The sequence below is a fragment of the Pyrus communis genome, chromosome 12 (genome assembly GCF_041283825.1).
Source record: "Pyrus communis isolate YQ-2024b chromosome 12, ASM4128382v1, whole genome shotgun sequence".
Lineage (NCBI taxonomy): Eukaryota > Viridiplantae > Streptophyta > Magnoliopsida > Rosales > Rosaceae > Pyrus > Pyrus communis.
In genome coordinates this window covers 12,034,211-12,056,640 of record NC_142576.1, presented here as the reverse complement: position 1 = coordinate 12,056,640, position 22,430 = coordinate 12,034,211, and the positions used below count along the sequence as shown (strand labels likewise).

Here is a 22,430-nt window from a genome sequence, read left to right as displayed (position 1 = left end):
GAACTGCAATACATTACTAGCATCTACTAGTGCCAATACATGCACATGTCTCTATAGGGTGTCTACTTGTGTATCTAGCATTTACTAGAAATATTAAAACATTTAATTATCCTACATCGTAGATAGATCTATACTGAATAAATGACAACCATTTGGTGAAAATAAATCACAATATAAATATAAATCAATTTAGTGTCATCTACTCATTACAATTTCAAATCTAGTCTCGTTCAAGACCTTACCAAAAACATGTAAGTTTAACAAAATATGTTCATCAAAACATTTGGAAAGGCATCCAGTCACAAAAACTTGGATCGTTCTTCCACAACATGTGCCTTCCTTTCGTTATGATTAGTTGAGCTTGCACCTTTAATAATACCTTTAGTCACTTTACTAAACAAATAAGGTTTTTCTAAGTGTAAACTCGTTTATTTCCTCCGATTTGTGAAAATGTAGTGCCTCACATGATTCGGGACATGGAAGAACATTAGGGTAGGTCACACACCGACGTACGGATGTCATGCACAGTCACACGCCACCTTGCCGCCAGTGAACGCATCGCCGTTGTCGTCGCTGTCGCTTGGGAATGTGCCATTAGGTTTCAATGAGATACATCTTTATTTTTCCATTTTCCTTGTTATGCAGGAAGGATGATCAGCACATGAACATCTTAATATGGCTTCCCCTTACTATTTCTTTGCATGACGAACACACCTCTTTAAATTGTCACAGAAAAGGGAACATTTGGCTTTTGGTTTTCATCAATTGTCGTGGCACTAGTAGAAAATATTATTTGCGCGACAAAATTTTACGCGACGAAGCAAAATTTGTCACTATAGATAGTCGAGCGCGAAGAATGCGAGAGACTGTTGCGCAATATTGTCAAACATTGCGCAACGACAATTTTTATCTCAGAAAAGATCTTTGCACGACGAAAAAACAACATCGTCGCGCAAACTGCGGGAAAAAATGCAGATAAGTCTTTTTTTCTTTTTTTTTTCTTTTTTTTGCGGAAAAAACAATGCTACGACGAAACATTTCCCACTGAAGTGTGGCACAACAAAATGTCCGTCGCACATGTTTTTTACTCATGGTTAGTTTTCTGAGTCAAAGGATTCAATGCCATTGAATCAGAGAAATCAATGCGGCATTTATTGAGGGATTTTGCGCGGCGAATTGTTCGCCGGGTAAGGTGGCGAAGCTTCCTATAAATAACTAGTTTCGCTGTCGATATTTCTCAAACCTTTTCCTGGATTACAATTGTAGTTGTTATTTAAATTTAAGCGTAATGGCAGACTCATGTGATCGTCCGTTAATAATAATGGAGGGTGAAAGTTTCGGAAAAGGTAATACCTAGCAAATTATGTGTTTTGTATACAGTTTATATTTTGCATTATTATTTTTATATATATATTTTTTAGTAGACAAGAAAAAAAAAAAAAAAAAAAGCTGCCTCTGTGGTCCGATACGGTTTTGGTGGGAGCCGCTGGCCCTCCTCCTACATGGGGTACTCATTATTCCCGATTCCATCCAAACCGTATACCCTTTTTCTAGTTACTGGTTATCCATAGGCGTCCCCTTAGTTCTCGACGTCCACTGCCACACTCCACCCCTTCTCCCTATCGTTTCAACCTCACCAACAGCCCCTCACCCTTCGTATAGCACCGCCCACCTTCAGTGCTCCTAAATACATGAAGATTGAGTTAACCTGGTTTTTCAATGAAGATTGAGTTAACCTGGTTTTTCAATGATCTTTGGGTTTCATTGGCTACCACTTCAAGAACAAGATCATTATTGGATGTGTCATCATTATGTTGGAGGTCATCATTATGTTGAAGGTCATCATTTTGTTGCTTTCGGTTCTCCCATATAGATAATAGATTAAGATTAGTGGGATTGGATGTGTCATCATTATGTTGGAGGTCATCATTATGTTGGAGGTCATCATTTTGTTGCTTTCGGTTCTCCCATATATGTTGCATTGTGTAATGGTTTCAGATATGAAATATACATAAAAACACTCAACATGGTATCAGAGCGGGCATCATCCTGAGCCAGTTCTGTATATCGAATCTGCTGTGTTTATTTTTCAAAAACAATGGCAGATGGAAGTATCATTGCTTCTTCATCTGGAAGCGCTTCTGAAATGGATATCAATCCAAACCAACGACTCAGTTCAGTATTATTGAATGAGTTTAATTATTTGCCATGGGCAAGGGCTGTTAGTCTTGCTCTCGGTGGAAGATCCAAACTCGGTTTCATCAATGGCAGTCAACCTGCACCAGATGCTTCTTCTCCAGAATATGGAGGGTGGCTATGTAAAGATCAACTGGTCATGTCATGGTTGTTAAATTCTATGGAAAGGAATATTGCTGAAATCTTCAGCTATTCCGAGTCGTCTCTCATCCTTTGGACCACCGTGAAGGAGATGTATGGAAATCAAAACAATGCAGCTCGCATCTTTCAACTCAAGAAGGATATCTCCAACATACAGCAAGAAGGTAAAAGCTTTGTTCAACATCTTGGTTCTTTGAGAAGCATGTGGAATGAGTTAGATGTGTACAGACCTCACACAACTGATCTCTCTGTGCTCCTTAAAAGAACTGAAGAAGATAAAATTTTTCAATTATTGTCTAGCTTGAGCTCAGAATATGAGGATTTGAGAAGTCACATTCTCATGAACTCGGAGCTACCATCCTTCACTAGTATCTGTGCAACTATCCAACGTGAGGAAGTAAGGAGAAAAGTCATGAACAATGGTATAAAAACCAACGTGACAGAAGCTAGGGCTTACCTGACAAATGAAAAAAGATATAAAGGAAAAAACCCTCATTTAAAGTGCCTACATTGTGACAACATCGGGCATGTGAGAGACAAGTGCTGGATCCTACATCCAGAACTCAAACCTGACTTCATGAAGGATAAATCCGCACCAAAGACAAGTCGAGCACACCCTCGTGCCAACACTGCAACATCTTCATCTATCAACAATGTTGATACCTATCAACAGTTCACTGCAAATCCTGCCATCCTTTTAAATGAGTTCGCAGCGTATCTCCAAAAAAAGAAGGGAAAAGAGGATGGATCGGTTAATCATGAAGATGGAAGTACTACTGTATTGATGGGCAAATTTGCAGGTTTTTTAGCTGATGCTGATTATGTACCTCAGACAGACTTGAAAGGTATCGTAACTGCTTTCCAAACTGCTCTTAAAATAAATGAGTTACATGATTTTTGGGTTGTAGATTCTGGTGCCACAGACCATATGACTAATCAAATGTCAAAGTTACATAGATTTGAGAAACTACATAATCCTTCACATGTATCTGTTGCTAATGGTGAAGGTGCTAGGATTGTAGGAAAGGGAAAAATCCACCTGATATCTGATCAAATAGAGTCTATGGCCCTATATGTCCCATCATTTCCATTTCAACTTCTCTCAGTGGGAAGAATCACAAATTCCTTAAATTGTTTGGCCATTTTTTCACCAAAAACTGTCATTTTTCAGGATTGTATAACCAAGAGGACGATTGGTGAGGGGTTTTACCTTGATGGTCTCTATTACATATCAAAAAGCTCTTCCTGTGGGTTCCATGCCAAGTCAAAGTCCATACATACCTCCATTCAAGCTTCCACCTTGTGGCACCAACGACTAGCTCATCCATCTCAACCTATCTTATCCACCTTATTTCCTGACTTAGGCAAAGAATCAACCCACTGTGAAACTTGTCATTTGTCAAAGGCAACAAGACTACCTCTAGGGTCTTCGATGTCTAGAGTTTCTCATCTTTTTGAGCTTGTACACTCTGATATATGGGGACCAACAAATGAATCTTTTGATGGTTATAAATATTTCATAACTTTTGTTGATGATTATTCAAGAGCCACCTGGTTATATTTGTTAAAATCAAAAAATGAGGTGATGGAAGTGTTTAAGGACTTTCACAACCTTGTCAAAAATCATTTTTCTTCTCAAATCAAAACCCTAAGGTCTGATAATGGCACAGAATACATGTCCCAAGTCATGACTCAATATTTGAGCAACAATGGCATCATACATCAAACTAGCTGTGTTGGCACACCCCAACAAAATGGTGTTGCCGAGAGAAAAAACCGAGATCTCCTTGAAAAAACTAGGGCATTGATGTTACAAATGAATGTACCAAAACGTTTTTGGTCTCAAAGCGTCATGACAGCAGCTTACCTGATCAACAGATTACCTAGTAGGGTTTTGGGGTTCAAATCCCCAATGGAGATAGTCAAGAACATAAAGGTGGACTTGTCTCACCTTAAAGTCTTTGGATGCATCTATTTTGTTCATGTTCAATCATTACATCGAGACAAACTTGATCCTAGGGCAACTAAATGCATTTTCCTTGGCTACTCGTCCACACAAAAAGGGTATAAGTGTTATAATCCACAACTTAAGAGATTAATTGTTTCAAAGGATGTTCAATTTCATGAAACTAACTCTTATTACAGTAAGTCTCTGGATAGTACAAGTCAGGGGGAGATTATCTTGGACATGTTTCCACTGCCAAGGACTGAGATACTCAACAATGCGGGTGATCAAACTCACACAATGGATCTTGTGGCTCCAAATCAACCGGATTCATATGACGACAGCAACATGCCTGTAGAAGATGAAACTCTACGTAGTATTGGTCCTGAAGAACCTTCAGAAGAGTCTCTTCCTACCATACCTCGACGAAATCCAACTCGTGAGAGGCACCCACCAGCAAGACTGCAAGACTTTGTTACGTACAAGCTCAAGCACCCCTTATCCAACTACTGTTCTTATCAAAAGTTGTCACATAATTACACTGCCTATTTGAGTAATATATCTGCGCATGAAGAGCCTCAATCATTTCAAGAAGCTAACCAATTCCAAGTGTGGCAGCAAGCAATGCAGGATGAACTGCATGCACTAGATCAACATAAAACCTGGAGCATTGTGCCACTGCCCAAAGGAAAGAAGATAGTAGGCTGCAGGTGGATATACAAGATTAAATTCAACTCGGATGGGTCTATTGAAAGACACAAGGCATGATTAGTGGCCCGTGGCTTCACTCAAACATTTGATGTGGATTACAAGGAAACCTTTGCCCCCGTTGCAAAGATGAACACAGTGCGCGTACTCTTGTCTGTGGCTATCAACAAAGGATGGCCTATGTATCAAATGGATGTAAAAAACGCCTTCTTACATGGTGAGCTTGAAGAAGACGTCTACATGAGATTACCACCGGGTCACTCTCAAAGTCATAAACAGGATGTTGTGTGTAAACTGCACAAATCAATTTATGGTCTTAAACAATCACCGAGAGCCTGGTATGCTAAGCTCAGTTCAGTCCTTATCAGTGTTGGTTTTGGAAGAAGCAATGCGGACTCCTCTTTATTTGTACGCTCAGGCACCGCTGATACATTGGTTGTTCTTGTGTATGTTGATGACTTGATTATCACCGGAGATAACCCTGAAGAAATCAAAGAACTCAAGCACTCCCTTCAGCAACGCTTTGCAATAAAAGATCTTGGTGTTCTGAGATACTTCCTTGGCATCGAAATGGCTACATCTCACAAGGGCTTCTTCCTTAACCAGCGCAAATATGTTCTGGATCTCCTTAAGGAAGCAAACATGAGTGATGCTAAACCAGTCCCTACACCTCTTGACATTAAACTTAAAGTCAGCTTAGAGGGTCAATCTCTTCCAAACATAAGTTATTATCAGCGGTTGGTTGGTAAGTTGATATACCTGACCATCACAAGGCCCGACATTACCTATGCTGTCAGTATTGTTAGCCAATTTATGCACTCTCCCACGATGGAGCACTTTAACCTAGTCAAAAGGATACTTCGGTATCTAAAAGGTTCTGTGGGACGTGGTATAATCATGAAGAAAAATGCAAGCACTCAGATTACAGGTTATTGTGATGCAGATTGGGCTGGCAATTCCATTGATCGTAAGTCTACAACGGGATTTTGCACGTTTGTGGGAGGCAACCTTGTCTCATGGAAAAGCAAAAAACAAACTGTCGTTGCAAGATCCAGTGCTGAGGCAGAATATCGGGCAATGGCATCTACTGCGTGTGAACTAATCTGGCTCAAAGGTTTACTGTGTGACTTAGGTGTTTTCAATCATCAATCCATGTCCCTTTTCTGTGACAATCAGGCTGCAATGCACATTGCTTCCAACCCAGTTTTTCATGAGAGAACCAAGCACATTGAAGTCGATTGTCACTATGTTCGTACACAAGTTCAATCTCAGGTTATCCAAACGCATTTTGTAAGGAGCTCGGATCAACTTGCGGACCTATTCACAAAATCATTGGCCTCTCATCAGTTTCAGCTTCTTCTTGGCAAGCTTGGATCTATCAACCTTTTGGATCCAGCTTGAGGGGGAGTATTGGATGTGTCATCATTATGTTGGAGGTCATCATTATGTTGACGGTCATCATTTTGTTGCTTTCGGTTCTCCCATATAGATAATAGATTAAGATTAGTGGGATTGGATGTGTCATCATTATGTTGGAGGTCATCATTATGTTGGAGGTCATCATTTTGTTGCTTTCGGTTCTCCCATATATGTTGCATTGTGTAATGGTTTCAGATATGAAATATACATAAAAACACTCAACAATCATGGAATTCCAAGTCGATGGCAGTACCTACCTCTTGGTTGGCCTGCAATCCATTGACTCTCCAACCTATTTGCCTTCGATACCTTCAGTATCTTAATTGTTGGATACGGGTCCCTTGTTGGTCTCCATAATGAGTGCTCGTTCACTTCTTGAGGTGGTCCATACCATTCCACTACCAATTGGTCTCATTATGGCCAATAACTCTGAGCTTTTTGCTGCTCTCACTGGTCTTCCCCTACAGTGGACCATTGACAATTGAATCACCTTGTTGCTGAGTAGCAAACCGGTGAATGTTCAACCATATTGTTACGCCCATGTTCAAAAGGCTTAAATTGAACGACAGGTGGATGAAATGTTGGCTGCAAACATTATTCACCCCAATTGAAGTCCTCTTTCTTCCCTTGCCTTACTGGTCCACAAACATAACCATACTTGGTGTTTTTGCGAGGATTATAGAGGCCTTAATCTCGTGACGATCAAATTCCCTTTTCCCGTTCTGACTATTGATGAGTTGTTAGACGAACTTCGGGGTGCTCAAATTATCTCCAAATTAGATCTCAGGTCGGGATTTCACTAAATCCGTATGTACAAACCCGACATACCAAAAATGGCATTTCGCACACATGATGGACATTTTGAATTCTTAGTGATGCCTTTGGAGCTCTGCAATGCCCCTTCCACATTTCAAACCAAAATGAATTCCATCTACAAGCCTTTTCTATGTAAATTTGTTCTAGTTTTTTCTTTTTACGTTATACTCATCTTCAGTCCGGATTTATATATGCACCTAAAACATTTTACCTCTATGTTTGATGTTCTACGATATCACGGCTTGAAAGTCAAAGCCTCTAAGTGCTCTGGGCAATCTATGGTGGCATGCCGCATACCTCAACCATATCATCTCGAATACTTATCGGGTTCCACGAATACAGCATAAATGCCTTGTCTAGGCGACATGAGTGCTTGGTTCTTATGGGTCTTTCCCAGCCTTTTTTTTTTACAGTAAATCTAAGATCTAAGCAGAATATGCGAAGAATACAGAGGCTTCTTCGATTCTTCAAGCCTTACAGAACAATCGGCCCACTCACTTTCATTTTTCTCTTCACGGGGATCTTTTATATTACAAAGATGGCATATATGTTGCAGCTTCTCTCCTTTTCGTTATAGTATCTTGGAGGACTTCCACTGTGTTCCCACTGTCATAAACTCGGGCCTCCTTCACACCTACAAACGCGTTGGTTGAAATTTCAATTGGCCAGGTTTAAGGAAGGAAGTTAAGTCCTTCGTTGCTAGCTGTGATACATGCCAGCGAACAAGTTACGGAACTATTAAACCACAGAGTTTGGTTCAGCCACTTCCAATTCCATCTAAAATATGGATACACATTGTTATGGATTTTATCGAATGCCTTCCCTCTACACAGGGACGCAATGCAATATTGGTTGTAGTCGATCACCTCTCCGAGTATGCGCATTTCATACTCGTCAAACATCCATATTCTGCGGCTAAGGTGGCTGAAGATTTTCTTTGTGGGGCGTTCCACCTTCGTGGCATGCCCGCAACAATTGTAAGTTACCGTGACCCCATCTTCATTAGTCACTTCTAGGAATCCTTCTTCAAGTTGCACGATTCTTAGCTCTGTCACAACTTGGCCTCTACCACCCTCAGTTCGATGGCCAAACGGAGGTATTGAATGGAACGTTGGCACATTACCTGCGTAGCTTGGTCGGTGATAAACCAATGTCTTGTGTTAAATGGTTTTCGTGGGCTGAATGGTGGTACAATATTACCTTTCATTCGGCCACCCAAATGACTCCCTTTGAAGCTGTCTATTGTCACCCTCCACTGCGAGTCACGTCTTATATAATTACCTGGTTCACCAATTCACCTTGTGAATGTTGTGCCAAAAATTGGTATGTTTTAAATTTATACTCTCAAGCGCACAAATCTATTGAAATATAAAGGAGTGTAAGTACGTGGTCGAATCCACAGAAATTTATTAAAATGATGGAAAACCTAATCAAACCCGAATTAACTTAATACTAACTTAGTTGTAGAAAAGTAGTTGTGTTGAGCAAGCTAATCACGTGAATATGAAATTAGTGAAGAAAACAAATGAGAAAATTAACCAAGGTATCGGCCATTCCCATTAATCCATAAATTCCTAATTATTTATCTAACAATTCCTAGCTCACAAAGTAGCATTAATCATATTAAATTCTTCTTCGCTTAAAGATATAAATTCGAAGCATCACATGTAAACTAATCATTGAACTACATAAGATCAAAGCATGCTAAGCATCCTATGTGAAGAATAATATTTGAATGATACAAGATCAAAGTTTGATAAGAATTACAAAACCAAGCATGGTTCAATGAAGTTTGGCTTCAAAACTATCAAGAATGCATGACATTAAAAATGAAAAGAACAAATACTTCCTTTAACCGTTTGAAGCAAGAATCATAGGCATTAATAAGATCATCAAGGGAATTGAAGAGCTAACGGAAACGAAACTTATTTCATAATGGTTGTTTCCTCCTTAACTAGGGTTAAGGAGTTTAGCCACTCATAGTAACAAAATACATAAACTAAAGTGTTTTTAAGACATGGAAAAGGAGATAAAACAAAGGACAAACTGAAATAGAATGACTCTCCTCTCCCCCGTTTTCTGCAGATCCTCTCTGTTATAAGAGAGCTGGAAGTCCAAGTATTGCAATTATTTGGCAGCCACAACTTGCTTGTAGTGGGTGAATTTTTTCCTCCTTTTCTTTTACTTCCATCACTTCTTGTCTTCACGCATGATGAATTCCACCTCCTTCTGCCATTTAGTCAACAACCACAGCAGGTTTATTACTCTCCCTCGTTGCTCCCAACTCTTCTTTCATCCATAGAGGCTAGAAATCCAACTTATGCATTTATTGGGCAAGCACACAGAACGCTACAGTGAATAGATTATCCCCAAATATGGATATGTTACATTAGACACAATTTGGAGAAACTTTCATGAAAAAGTCATTTTCATTTGAGCACTTTAAGTTGACATTTTGAGCCCTACAAAGATCATGAGCTGCGAATCTGAGCATCTGTCGGTGTGGGATGCACTGGGAATGCTACAGAGCTTAGATTGGCGCCAATTTTGAATATGTTGGAGTAGACATAATCTGAACCAACTTCCATGGATAAGTCATCTATATCCGAGCGATCTACATTGATGGTTCGAGGCCTGGGAGTTGACTGATGAACAGGAGCTGCTAATTCCCGCTTGCTGCCACAACTTGCATGCAGCCATGCATGTGTCAATTACCTAAAATGAAAAGCACCTTCTACGAATCTGATATCAGAGCTTACAAGTGTGAATGAGAAGAAAGAGAAGTTTATTTATACTTGACATAAAATAAGACAAACTATCTTAAATTAACTGAACAGAGGACTAAAAATTCTAAACTTAGTTGAAGTTGTGACATAAAATGTGCTCATCAGGGGACACCACCCTTCGTGACTGTGATGCCTTTCTCCTTCACCTTTGTGAGAACCTGCAGATTGCTCAAGACAGAATGCGCCACTATGCTAGAAATACTTGACATAAAATAAGACAAACTAACTTAAATTAACTAAACAGAGGACTAAAAGGCCTAAACTTAGTAGTTGAAGATGTGACATAAAATGTGCTCATCAATGGACACTACCCTTCGTGACCGTGATGCCTTGCTCCGTCACCTTTGTGAGAACCTGTAGATTGCTCAAGACAGAATGCGCCACTATGCTAGAAATACTTGACATAAAATAAGACAAACTAACTTAAATTAACTAAACAGAGGACTAAAAGGCCTAAACTTAGTAGTTGAAGATGTGACATAAAATGTGCTCATCAATGGACACTACCCTTCGTGACCGTGATGCCTTGCTCCGTCACCTTTGTGAGAACCTGTAGATTGCTTAAGACATAATGCGCCACTATGCTAGAAATACTTGACATAAAATAAGACAAACTAACTTAAATCAATTGAACAGATGACTAAAAAGTCTAAACTTAGTAGTTGAAGATGTGACATAAAATGTGCTCATCAGTGGACTGTAATGCATTGCTCAGCCACCTTCGTGAGAACCTGCAGATTGCTCAAGACAGAATGCGGCACTATGCTAGAAAATTTTTTTGAGTGAGAATTCACGGTTGGCGATTGGGTCTTCCTCCTCTCACAACTATCGCCAATCCTCTATCAGTCACACCAACTGCCCCAAACTTGCACCCACTTATTATGGTCCTTACAAAGTCCTTGCTCGTGTGAGGAAAGTAGCCTATACTTTGGATTTGCCTCCAGAATCTTGCATTCACCCCACCTTTCGTGTCTCTCTTCTTAAGCCTAAGTTGGGCTCTCATGTGGTTCCTTCCTCTGTGCTTCCACCCATGTTAGACACGGGACTTTCGGCTTGGACACTGGAAATTTTTTTGCAGCGTGGGATGTTCAAACGCGGCAACCATGCGGTCACTCGCTGACTTCAACGCTTTAGGATAAGCTTCTTCTTAGGGGGGAGGATTGTTAGGACCTTGACTTAATGTTTAACGAGGTTTAGTGTTTCGGTTTACTTTTTCTTCTTTGATGTCCGTAACTTTGTGGTCTCTTGGGCAGGTATGCTCTAGATGACTTGGCTCTGGAGCCCATGTATATCTCAGTTTGTGGCAGAATGGCAATAAAATGGCATCTGGTGGATCCTTTCGGCATGGAAAGGGTTTTTACACCATCTTCCTGCAATTTTGCTTTTAAAGCACCGATTCCAAATAGGTACTCCGACTTCCTCGTTGACTCTCTCATTCACTGAAACAATTTTGCACCTTATCTAGTGCGAAGAGTGAAGAAGAGAACTTATATTTGTAACGAAAACTTTTATTCAATCTCTGAGCTTAGTGTCTTCGTGTTTGCTCTCCTATCTCTATTCTGGTACGGTACAAACCAGCTCACCACTAGATGGGTTCCACCGTAAGTTCTTGTTTAATCTCAGCCATCACTCTTAATCTAACGATTGAATTCTTGTGTTTAAAGTTGTCTAAAATATGGTGCCATAGATCATTCCCGATCAATGGTTGAAATTAGACACAAGTTTATGTTTCTCTGTCATATTTGTCAATATTCCAACATTTCTGGATAAAGAGAGCACAACATTGTCCATCAGGTTGAAGAATTATATATATGCATATATCAACTATTCTTCTAAGCAGCCCGTAATAAGGGATTAAAATGAGAATCATAGAGCCAACGCTCTTAAAATATAAAAAGATTTTTGTATCTAACAAAGGAGTTTAATCCATTACATTACCATAAAGAAGGGCATCAGGAGGCTATACCCCCTCATAAATCCTTACATCCATGTAATCTGAGTCCATAAAACAACAGTTCAACAAAATAATAGTTTCATCCAATGCGTACTGCGTGTATTTGTGACGTTAAGTCCGCGACAACACATGTGTGGCAAATGGTGCCACAGTCACGACAAGCTCTCACTCTTTTAATCCACATGATCACGTCAAACATAAACTGTGCAGATTTACTACTCAGGATGGTGCTGACCAGAAGCCATATGCTAGCAAAACACTTGCCCAACAATGTGTTGAAATGCTTATCCCCGTAGCCTGTAGTTGTGACAGACGCCACTGATAGATAGAAGGAATCGGCCCACGAAATCCCCTCCATATACCTAATCATAATACCTCCAGAAGCTATGAGCATCGGCCCGCAAAGACACGCCCAGAAAAATCTTATGAATCCTCTTCTTCTCTCATGGAAGCGCATCAACAACCAACTACCCAATCTGTCAACTTCCATGGCAATCACAAAACTGACAAGGTAGTAACCCAATAACATCAAGAGCATTGTCAGCAACATGGCAACTTTATCTCCGTCATGGGGAACTATGTCTCCGTAACCAACAGTTGATAAAGTCACGCTGGTAAAATATAAGCAAGTAGCAGTTTTGTTGAACGCAAATATAATATCCCCCACCCAATTATCAGACTTGCTGCGGCCAGACGCGCGATCCTTAGCATGCATGTTGAAGGCACCAGCAACTATACCGAAAATGAAATACATGCCAACAACAGCAGCATGGATAGCGATGCTCCCAAAAGCTGCAATAGGCTCTCGCAGCGGTAGAGACATAACTAAAATTAAAGAAAAACCAGACATAAGGGTACACATTTTGGCTAAAGAGGAAAAATATCAGACACTTCGTATACAGTCTGTAACATAACAAGAAAACTAAAAGGAAATATGGAAAAAGGAGGAAAGAAAGATGTATAAACCACAAAAGCTTATAGGCATAACATAACGTGATTGAGGAATTATGTCAAACAGGTGGTGTACAAACTGTAACATGAACAGAAAACTAAAATGAAACATAAATGATGGTGCAAAGAAAGAAAATGCAACTCAAATCACTAAAAATTTATAGCCATAGGAATACCATAAATCACAAAAACACAAAACTTATATGCATACCTAAATCACAAAAAACTTAAGAGTGTAAAATCTATAAAATAACCAGAAAACAAAAAGAAATGTCAAAAATGGAAGGAAGAAAGAATGATGTACCTTGAATTTGAGGCAAGATGAGGTAAAACAAGCCTTCTCTCCTCCCAACTCACCCTCTCTCCCTTGGTTAATGATCCTAGGACCCTTTGACCCCAAATCTCCTCTATTATAAAAGGCAGTCCCTGTTTGGGGTCAAAATGCTTCAATAAAGAAAAGGACACAAATGCCCTTATAACCAAAAAATACAAAACTGACAGAGAAAGCTGTATTATATTTACCATAGGTAACTTTGTAAACCAATAAAACAAATAAAAAAGCAAATTAGAATGTTTAAAGATGAGGAAACAGAAATGGAAAAGGATGAGAAAAAAAGAAGAAACGAACCCCAACCCGAAGATAGTGCTTGTAACTTTGAAACTCCATTAGATCTTTAACTTGTTGAGAGTAAAGCACGATACTCTGGTAACTGCAAAAGAAAGATGAATGCTAGTAATTAATTAATTGTCGGGTCGTAGGTGAAGATGCACAAATTAAAAGCAATCGTCAAACTAAAAGTTGTACCTTCGCATGGTTAATGTGCATCTTCTTACAAAGTGGGCGGTTCCCCTTTGCTCTCACTGTTAAATGACGGTTAATTGGGCTTAATTTTTTCATTCGTGTTGCAAAACAGGAAAAAGAAACATTAGCAAGCAACGTAACTTAATGGTGCAATAGAAGCTGAAGAAGATCAAAATTTAAAGAAAATACCTACACATAAAGGAACAAAAATCAAACACAAAAATATCTCCGACAAAAATAGAAAGAAGCAGATCCAAATACCTACGACATTTCAGTTCCTCCGTGATGGAATAAGACTCAGAGACAGTAGAAGTTGGAACTTAGAGGAAGGAGAAGAGTTTGAAGTGGGGGACTAACCCATTTGCCATCATGGAAGTCAACTCTATGCCCTCCAATTACTTCCACAGAAGCAACACCCGGCACCTTCAATTCACAAAACATAGAATTGAATCAACAGAATTAAATTCATAATCTCTTTTTGACAGGAAAAACTTCACAAAAATAAAGAAGGAAACACCATTTCAGCCAGGAGGATCAGCTCAATGGTTTGACATGTGTTTTTATACAAATACTATGAAGTTCCGCCCTAAAACTCATGATTAGAAACTGGAAAATAAATATTGTATTGTAAGGAGGATTTGACATGAATTGGTATTTGTATATTATGGTCATTTGTTAATAATTATTTCTTGTTCTTGCAATGTTCTCAATTCTTTATGTTCCTTTTCTTGCTGGTATGCTGCTTGAAATTATAATTTTAATTTGTCTGAATTACTCCTTTTGAGGCTTTAGCTAGGAATTTCTCTTTAGATTTACCCACTTCTACTTACTGGTAAAGCAAATATTTCTTATTTCTATGCTCCCTCTTCTTTCCATGTTTAATTTTCTTTTTCGTATGTATTACATGAATGAATAGAGTTATCCTTTCCTTTATCTTTTCCCATTACTTGATAGTTGATACACAAGTTTAGATTAGCTTCCGGTAAAATGGCAGCATACAGCGTACAAAGCAGCTGAGGAAAATCCAAACAAAACCCAATTTCTGTACGGACTTGGAATCATTCCAATGCCCCCTCCCCATCCCCAAACAAGTGAAATAGAAGGCAACGGTTAGTTAGTCTCTAATTATTCTCTTCCTTCAACTAGAGTTTACCCTTTTGCCCAAACCTAACGGCAAGCTCAAGAACAGCAATTTCATTCTACAGTGTTTTTTTTTTCCCCTTTTACGATAATTTTCATTGGTGTTAGTATCCCGGGTGCATTCTGATGATGGAAAATGTTTTTGTTCTTTGAAAACATCTACATGCCAAACTCATTCCGAATTGGAAATTTTAATTGATTTGTTTATGTCTCATACTGCAACTGTCAAGAGTATCTTTTTGCTTTTAGTTATGCTTCTTAGCCTTGGGTTTTACATATATGATCATATTTTCGTTACAGTTTTTTTAGTCACTCGGAATCATTTAACTAATAGTCTATTACCAACCGATGAACTTTTATTCATATAACCTGATTCTTTTGAAGGGTTAAAGGGCTTAGTTAGTAATCTACCGGTGTGATCAGCAATCATTTGCAGCATCATCTACAACTCTCTACAGAAAATAATTAGGGAGAGTTAGTTCAATCATTAGCCTCAGAAGTTCACTAACCCGTCTGTCATCATGGAAGTCAACTCTATGCCCTCCAATAGTTCAATCATTAACCTCAGAAGTTCACCAACCCGTCTGTCATCATGGAAGTCAACTCTATGCCCTCCAATTACTTCCACAGAAGCAACACCAGGCACCTTCAATTCACAAAACATCAAGAAATTCAATTCAAGTCATCAGTTGAAAAATTGATGCTGAGGTTGCAATAACATATATTTACTAGGAATTTACACCAAATGCCACTACTTTGAACGTAGACCAACACCAAAATACTTTCAGCCTATTATTAATTCTAGTCAATGAAACTCTTGAAAAAAAAAAAAATACTATTTCTGCTATATAATCCATGAGCCCTAATTCAAACATTCTTGTTTCTTTTCAGTGGAACCCAAACAACACCCAAAAACAGATTGTGTAAGACTAACATTTAAGCTAAACCTCAGTAGAACTTGGATGGATCCATGTAACTTTAGCATAAGTATAAAACAATTTTTTTATTTTTCATTTTTTATTTTTTATAAACAAAAGGAACCCACGATCCATCACATAACCCATTTTTACAAACACACATACAAAGAAGGATATTTGGGTTCCACAAGCAGAAAATAAGATAGATTCCGTTCCGTATTCATAACTTGGAATTGGAATCACACGAGTACGCAAGCACACATACATAACCCTGAGCACTGCACAGCAGCCAGAACATGGTTTTGTTTTGGCTTATTGTTGTTCTTCTTTTAATTTTGAATTACCAATACACACAAAAAATCAGTCACGACTTAAGCTAGAGTTTCAGTTCTTCATTCAGATACGGAATCACAAGAACAGATTACACAGGATACCAACACATACCCTGCAAGTCACTAACAAAAATGGTTTGTTTCTGGATTTTGGTTGCTCTTGCTTCTCCAATGCGGCAACCACCAACCATAAATCAAGCAAGATTTTTTCATAGTTTCTAATACTCCAATAAACTCCACAACTCTTAAAACATTCTAGAATCTAAAACCTACACTACTAATTACACTAATTACAAAATACAAGCACGAAACTAAAAGACCACCAATAGATGTAGATAATAAAACACTAAAACTTAAACAAAAGATAAACCAATAACATTAAACCTGTATTATCGTAGATAAATTTCTATCCAAGTGAAAATTAGATAATTAGATGTAGAGTAAAAAAAGATATTTGCATACCTAGTCTGACTAACAAATTTTCCCCGACTGAAGAGCAAAGTACCACCTCCTCTTCATCACAGATCCACAATCCACTTTATCCGTATCGTTAACAACAATACAGTGGATTGGAGAACTGAGTCTCCCTCGTTCGTCGCTCATCGTCTTCTAGATGAGGAAGAGACGCCGAGAGGATTGACAGAGCAAAGGTGTGAGAAAAGAGAGAGAAAATTTAGGAATTAGCAATTCATAGAAATCTCAGATCTCCAATCCACTTTAATTTTCTCTCCAATCCCTCTCCGCGTCTCTTCCTCATCTAGAAGAAGATGAACGACGAACGAGGGAAATCTACGAAGAAAGCCGATCGACGGAGATCGACGAACGACGGCGTTGGGCGGCGGGCTGTGTGGGGGTTTTTTCTTGGGATTCCATTTTTGTTAGGAGAACTGCAGGGGAGAAGGAGACGGGAATAAGGTGCGGAGGAAGAGCGAGAAATGTAAACAAGAATTGTTTTTTTCTTTCTCTACCGTTGGATTACATCTGACGGCTGGCTTGAAGAACGGGACTGTCTATGTATTTATTTTTTATTTATTTATTTATTTTTGTTCAAAGACCGTCCATCAGTTATACTTGGGTTTTTCCGGCTTCCTTTGTACCTGTACTGTACTTGAGTTTTAGTTAGGCTTTTAGCTTTTGTTCCATTTTCTAGGCGTGGTCTACTAGTACTTGAGTTTTAGCTTGGGTTTTAGCTTTTGTTCCATTTTTTAAGCATGGTCCTAGTCCTACACCACACGATTTTTAATCAGGTCGTTATCGGGTTTGGGGTACAAATTCTTCAAAGTCGCGTGTAATTCGTTTCAACCTGTCAAACAAAAGTTAGTTTGATAATTTTAAATTACTAAAAGTAATTTCTTTTGAGAACTTTGATAATTTTAAATTACTAAAAGCAACAGCAGAGCTACTAACAAAGCTAAGGTGGGCTCTAGCATAGGGAGGGTTTTAGTTCCTTAAACTTAAAAATACTAGTTGTTTGGACCTTTTTTTTTTTTTTTTTATTCAGAAAACTAACCAAAATGGCTTGAAAACATTGACAAAACTAAATCAAAATAACTTACACTATTTCTGGAACTATAGCAAAATAACCCACACTATTTATGAAACTGGATCAAAATAACTCACATTATTTCTAGAACTATAACAAAACATTCTGAAAGTGAACTAAATTAAACCATATTATTTTTGGAACCACAATAAAGTTACACATTTTTATGAAAGTTGAACAAAAATAACTCACACTATTTATAGAATGGAACAAAATAAACACTATTTCTAGAACTATAACAAAATAAAATAACTGCACTATTTTTAAACTCAACCAAAATAACCCACACTATTTCTAGAACTACCGTAAATAACTCATACTATTTCTAAAACTGAACCAAGATAACCCACACTAGAAACAAGATAAACATTATTTCTAGAAATACAACAAAATAACTCACACTATTTTTGAAATTAAATTAAGTAATCATACTATTTTTAGAATTGCCACAGAATTACACACTTTTTATGAAATAATCAGAAGAAAAAAAATATATAATTCGATGTAAAATTCTAGCTCCATCCCTATAGATATTTGAATCTTATGAAGCAAGGTCCGATAAAAACAACAGTATGTAACAAAAAAAGATGAATTAAGATTTCAAAATTGACAGTACGAGGATAATGTTACAAAGATGACCGTAAAATTAACTTGTAACTTGTACTAGTGGTGCTCAGTCCTTTTTTTCTTTTAGCCTCAGTCCAACCCAAAAGGGAGCCTTCCCTAGGGCGGTCCCGAAGAAGACAAATGGCATAATGAAGGGTATCCACGTGGGCACATCAATTTTTAGGCCGACTTTCAAATAGTAAAAAAAAGTGGAAACAAATAAGCCCATGCCCACGTGGGCATATAAATGGGTTAATTCCTCCTATTTTTTCATTTCTCTCCCTCTCCATACTCTCTCTAAAGTGGGAAATTGACAAAAACCAAGAGAGCAAAGACCTGTAGCTGAGCAAACTCTTGGTTGATATAGTCATGCATCTGGAGCTTTCCTTTGACGATCTTGAGAGCCTAAGGGCAGTACTTGTACTGACTGGAGTGGGGGCGACTTTTGGAGGCGGAGAATCGGCTAAGACATTCAAGGAAATGAGGGGTATGGCTGCAGAGGAAAAGGCAGCAGACGCCATTGCCGTCAATCTCTGGTGGCTGCGGGAGCGCTTGAAATTGACGTTCCCTAATTTTTAGGTTTTTAGTAGTACAAAATTTTGATTGGGTGAATTCCAAACATTGAGCAAGGCAATAATGAGTTTTTCTCCTCTCTCTCATCTCTCTCTCTCTCTCTCTCTCTCTCTCTCTCTCTCTCTCTCTCTCAGTTTTCCCTTTTCTTCGTAAAAGTGTGAATCCATATGGGTTCTTCTTTGAAGGCGTAATTTGTTCCTATAAAGATTAATCCATATGCGATGTTGATTTAGAGGGTTGTGGGGGAGGGGGACGAGAAGGAGGAGAAGAAGAGGAGAATGAGGGGAAGTGAAGAAGAAAGTCTGGTACAATAAGAGTTTGGTGAGGAAGGAGAAGATCCCAGTTTTTTCATCGAACTCATTATGTTACACGACATGCACATGATATGCTCACATATCTGAGCCAACCCAAAAACTCAGAGCTCATAACTCTATCTTCGAAATAAAAGAATGAAGTAATCACTTGTGAGATTTTACATTTTATATGTGGGTATTTTTGTCATTTCGCTTTTGTACATGGCTCTTATTTCAATTATAAGATAAAAAAAGGGGTCATTTTTGGCAATTTCCCTTTTTAGTTGTGTTGGACCACTTACTTTAGTGTGAGGAAGGTTTTCAAATTGGGCAGTTCACCGAAAAAAAAAAAGAAGACAAATTGGGAATCATCAAAAAAATTTTGTTCTTAATAGTAAAATGGCACAATTTTTGGTTGTTTTCATTAGTTTTCCAAAAGAAAAAAATTCGTGAATATCAATCACAATACTCTAGACTTCGCAAAACTTTTCTATTTACTGTTTTAACTTGTTATCTTAATGAGTCATATCGCATCAATTTGTTATATTAATGTGTGAAATAATTTAAACTTGAATTTAATGAATTAAAAAAATGGGTGACACCACCCTATCCATGTCTTTTGTTAACCATTTATTTATTTATTAGCTAATGGAACTTGAAACTTTATGTAAAGGGCCAACTCCCAACAACAATCAACATGACCAAAAAATCTCGTGATAATTTTCTAATCATGTACTTCAGAATAATAACTGTTTGAGATCTAAAGTTAGTGAGGGGCTCTTGAAACAAATTTATTGAAATAAGAATGTAACTACCACTAGATTGAAAAAAAAAATCTATAAGTTGAAACAGATTGTAGTTTGTATATGAATTTAAAAAATAATTGCAAGTCTAAAAAAGTATCAATAAATATACAACTCAAAAGAACAAATGCTCAATCTATTTATCAAATATAGTTATAAGATAAATAGATGTATGTAGTCTAATATTCTAGTGGATAAGATGTTGGGTTTCTACTCATGTATCTTGAATTTGAAGCTTCTCAATCCTAAATTACTGTAATAGTTTCGAACTCGTCCCCTTTTCCTTAATAATAAAAAAAAAGATAAATAGATTTTTAAACAAAATCAAGTGGCATTTTATCGTAGTGACTGAAAACAATCATACCTATGCATCTTATGTAGATTCAATCTGGATTGATTCCCCTCCACCATAACAACAAACTATTTCTCTCCTAAAGAAAATTTTCAATTTTTATTCTTCTGTTACAAAAATAAATGATAGTAATGATGGGTGGTTCGAATTCAAAGGAGGGTGAGAAAGTTGGTTTTGCATTTAAAAAAATCTAGGGAGATATGTACATGGGTAGGTTTGGTATGGTTACCGAACCAAAACGCTCATACCAATTATCGTACCAAAATTTTAGTTTGACAAATTCATTGATCAATTCTTCAAGCTTGAGATGTAGAAGAAGCATTTGGAGGAGACATTGAGTTTGAACTTATACAAGGTTGAGGTTGAGCTTGTGTCAAGCCTACATTACAAACAAAGAAAACATATTGGTAGCAATTAGAACAAGAATTAAAGTTGAAACCGTTTATTATTGAATTGTTATATATAGGATCAAGGGACAAATATTTTAACAAACATTTTTACACTTCCTTGTAGTCTTTAGATTTTATAACATTCAACGGTCTAGATTAAAAGTGATGCGGAGAGTTTTAAACATTAAATGACTTGGATGATGATGTGGATTATAACTAACAAAGAAAACACTAATCTAAATTAAAAATTAATATCTAATAGGATAAAATTGAAAAAACCAATAATCAAACTTTGAACCTAGCGTAAAAAATAAAATAAAAAATAAGAAAAACAAAAACATGAAAATACTGTAACCTCCATCTCCCTCCCTACAATGCGTTGGATGAAATCTCCTCTTTCATTTTGTAAAAAAATGAATCCTAATAAATAACTAAAAAGGAATGATTAAAAAAAAAAAAGGTGATAGGATTAATACTCAACGGAAACGAAACTGCTATAATAAAAAAAATTGAAAGCGCAGACGAATGAAATCAAGTTGTTTGTTTGATTCAAAAAGCTAAAAGAAGTAGAAAAATCATCAATGACCAAAATTGACAAAACTAAAAAGATTTTGTAAAACCTAATTTAATCACCCTACATATATGAACAATAATATACAATTTAGGGTTTTGTACGTTTTGCTTATGTAATGAAGATTCAAGAGACAAATAGATTGATTCGTTGTAGAAGGCATCAAAATTTCATATCAATCCTATGAAAGTCGCAGACCTCATCGGCAAAGAGGGAGATAGAGATTACAATACTTCGAATCAATGGAGTTCTACCTTCTTCTTGTTTGCACACTTAAAACTAGGGTTTCTTCCTTGCGAAGGAAGCAGGTCAAAGTTCTCACACCCAGCACGCAACCCCGCTTTTTCGTATGGAAATTCTAGTAGGGCTACCCTCATTTGGAGCCCCGACTGCACAGCACGAGTCACAACGTTTTGAAATCGCGCGGCATTGTGCGGCGTAGTGACGATGGTGATGATGAGGCCTCTTTGCGCCAAGAGTCTGGCGATGTCGATCATCGGTATCATGTGTCATTGGGCCATGAAAGGAAACACGACAAAGTGAAGCTGGGGCTCTTCGGACGCTATGGTATTGGGAAGAAAATTGGATAGACAGATTATCATATATGAAGCAGGAGGTTCTCATGTTACTCGAGGGATATAGTATCTCTCTTGCTACTGGACAATGATGCAATTTGCTGCTGCTGATCCTAACATTTCTCTCTACTCAGTTATGAGGACTCTGTTAAACCACTTCACATAACTTGCAGAATGATGCAGTTGCGCGACATTTACGCGTAAGGAATTCAACACCCAATAGATTTATGAGAATGATGCAGGCGCGCGACATTTACGGGTAAGGAATCAACACCCAATAGATTTACGAGAATGAGGCAGTCGCACAACATTTACACGCAAAGCTTATGGGACCAAATGGAGTCCCGCGGGTGAATAAAACTGACAATTCAATATCAATAGATGGAGAGGCAGGAAATATTACATATTATGGCCAAGCACGACTCCGAATCAATCAACACACTAATATTCAGAATTGCCTCAAAACAATAAACCATGAAACATCTCAAACCACATCTCCTTTGTGTTCAAGTTACAAATCGTTTGCCTAAAACCTGTAAAACCGATAGTACGTGAAAACCGCACGAATGTACAATCTCCGAGATGACGTTTTGAGTGGAACAAAATAATGTTACATCT

At 37.8% G+C, this 22,430-nt stretch overlaps 1 long non-coding RNA gene across 2 annotated transcripts; it reads right to left on the bottom strand.

The window, feature by feature from the left end:
* Positions 1 to 11,865: 11,865 nt before the first annotated feature.
* LOC137745939 (uncharacterized) lies at positions 11,866 to 17,079 on the bottom strand. 2 transcript variants are annotated; one of them, XR_011069749.2, is made up of 6 exons: positions 16,570 to 17,079; positions 15,368 to 15,504; positions 13,980 to 14,141; positions 13,722 to 13,800; positions 13,221 to 13,626; positions 11,866 to 12,790 (listed from the first exon to the last, which is right to left on the bottom strand). It is a non-coding gene; the product is annotated as an uncharacterized LOC137745939 (long non-coding RNA). The 2 variants fall into 2 exon arrangements; XR_011069748.2 differs by having other exon boundaries at positions 13,722 to 14,141.
* Between the last annotated feature and the right edge of the window lie 5,351 nt (positions 17,080 to 22,430).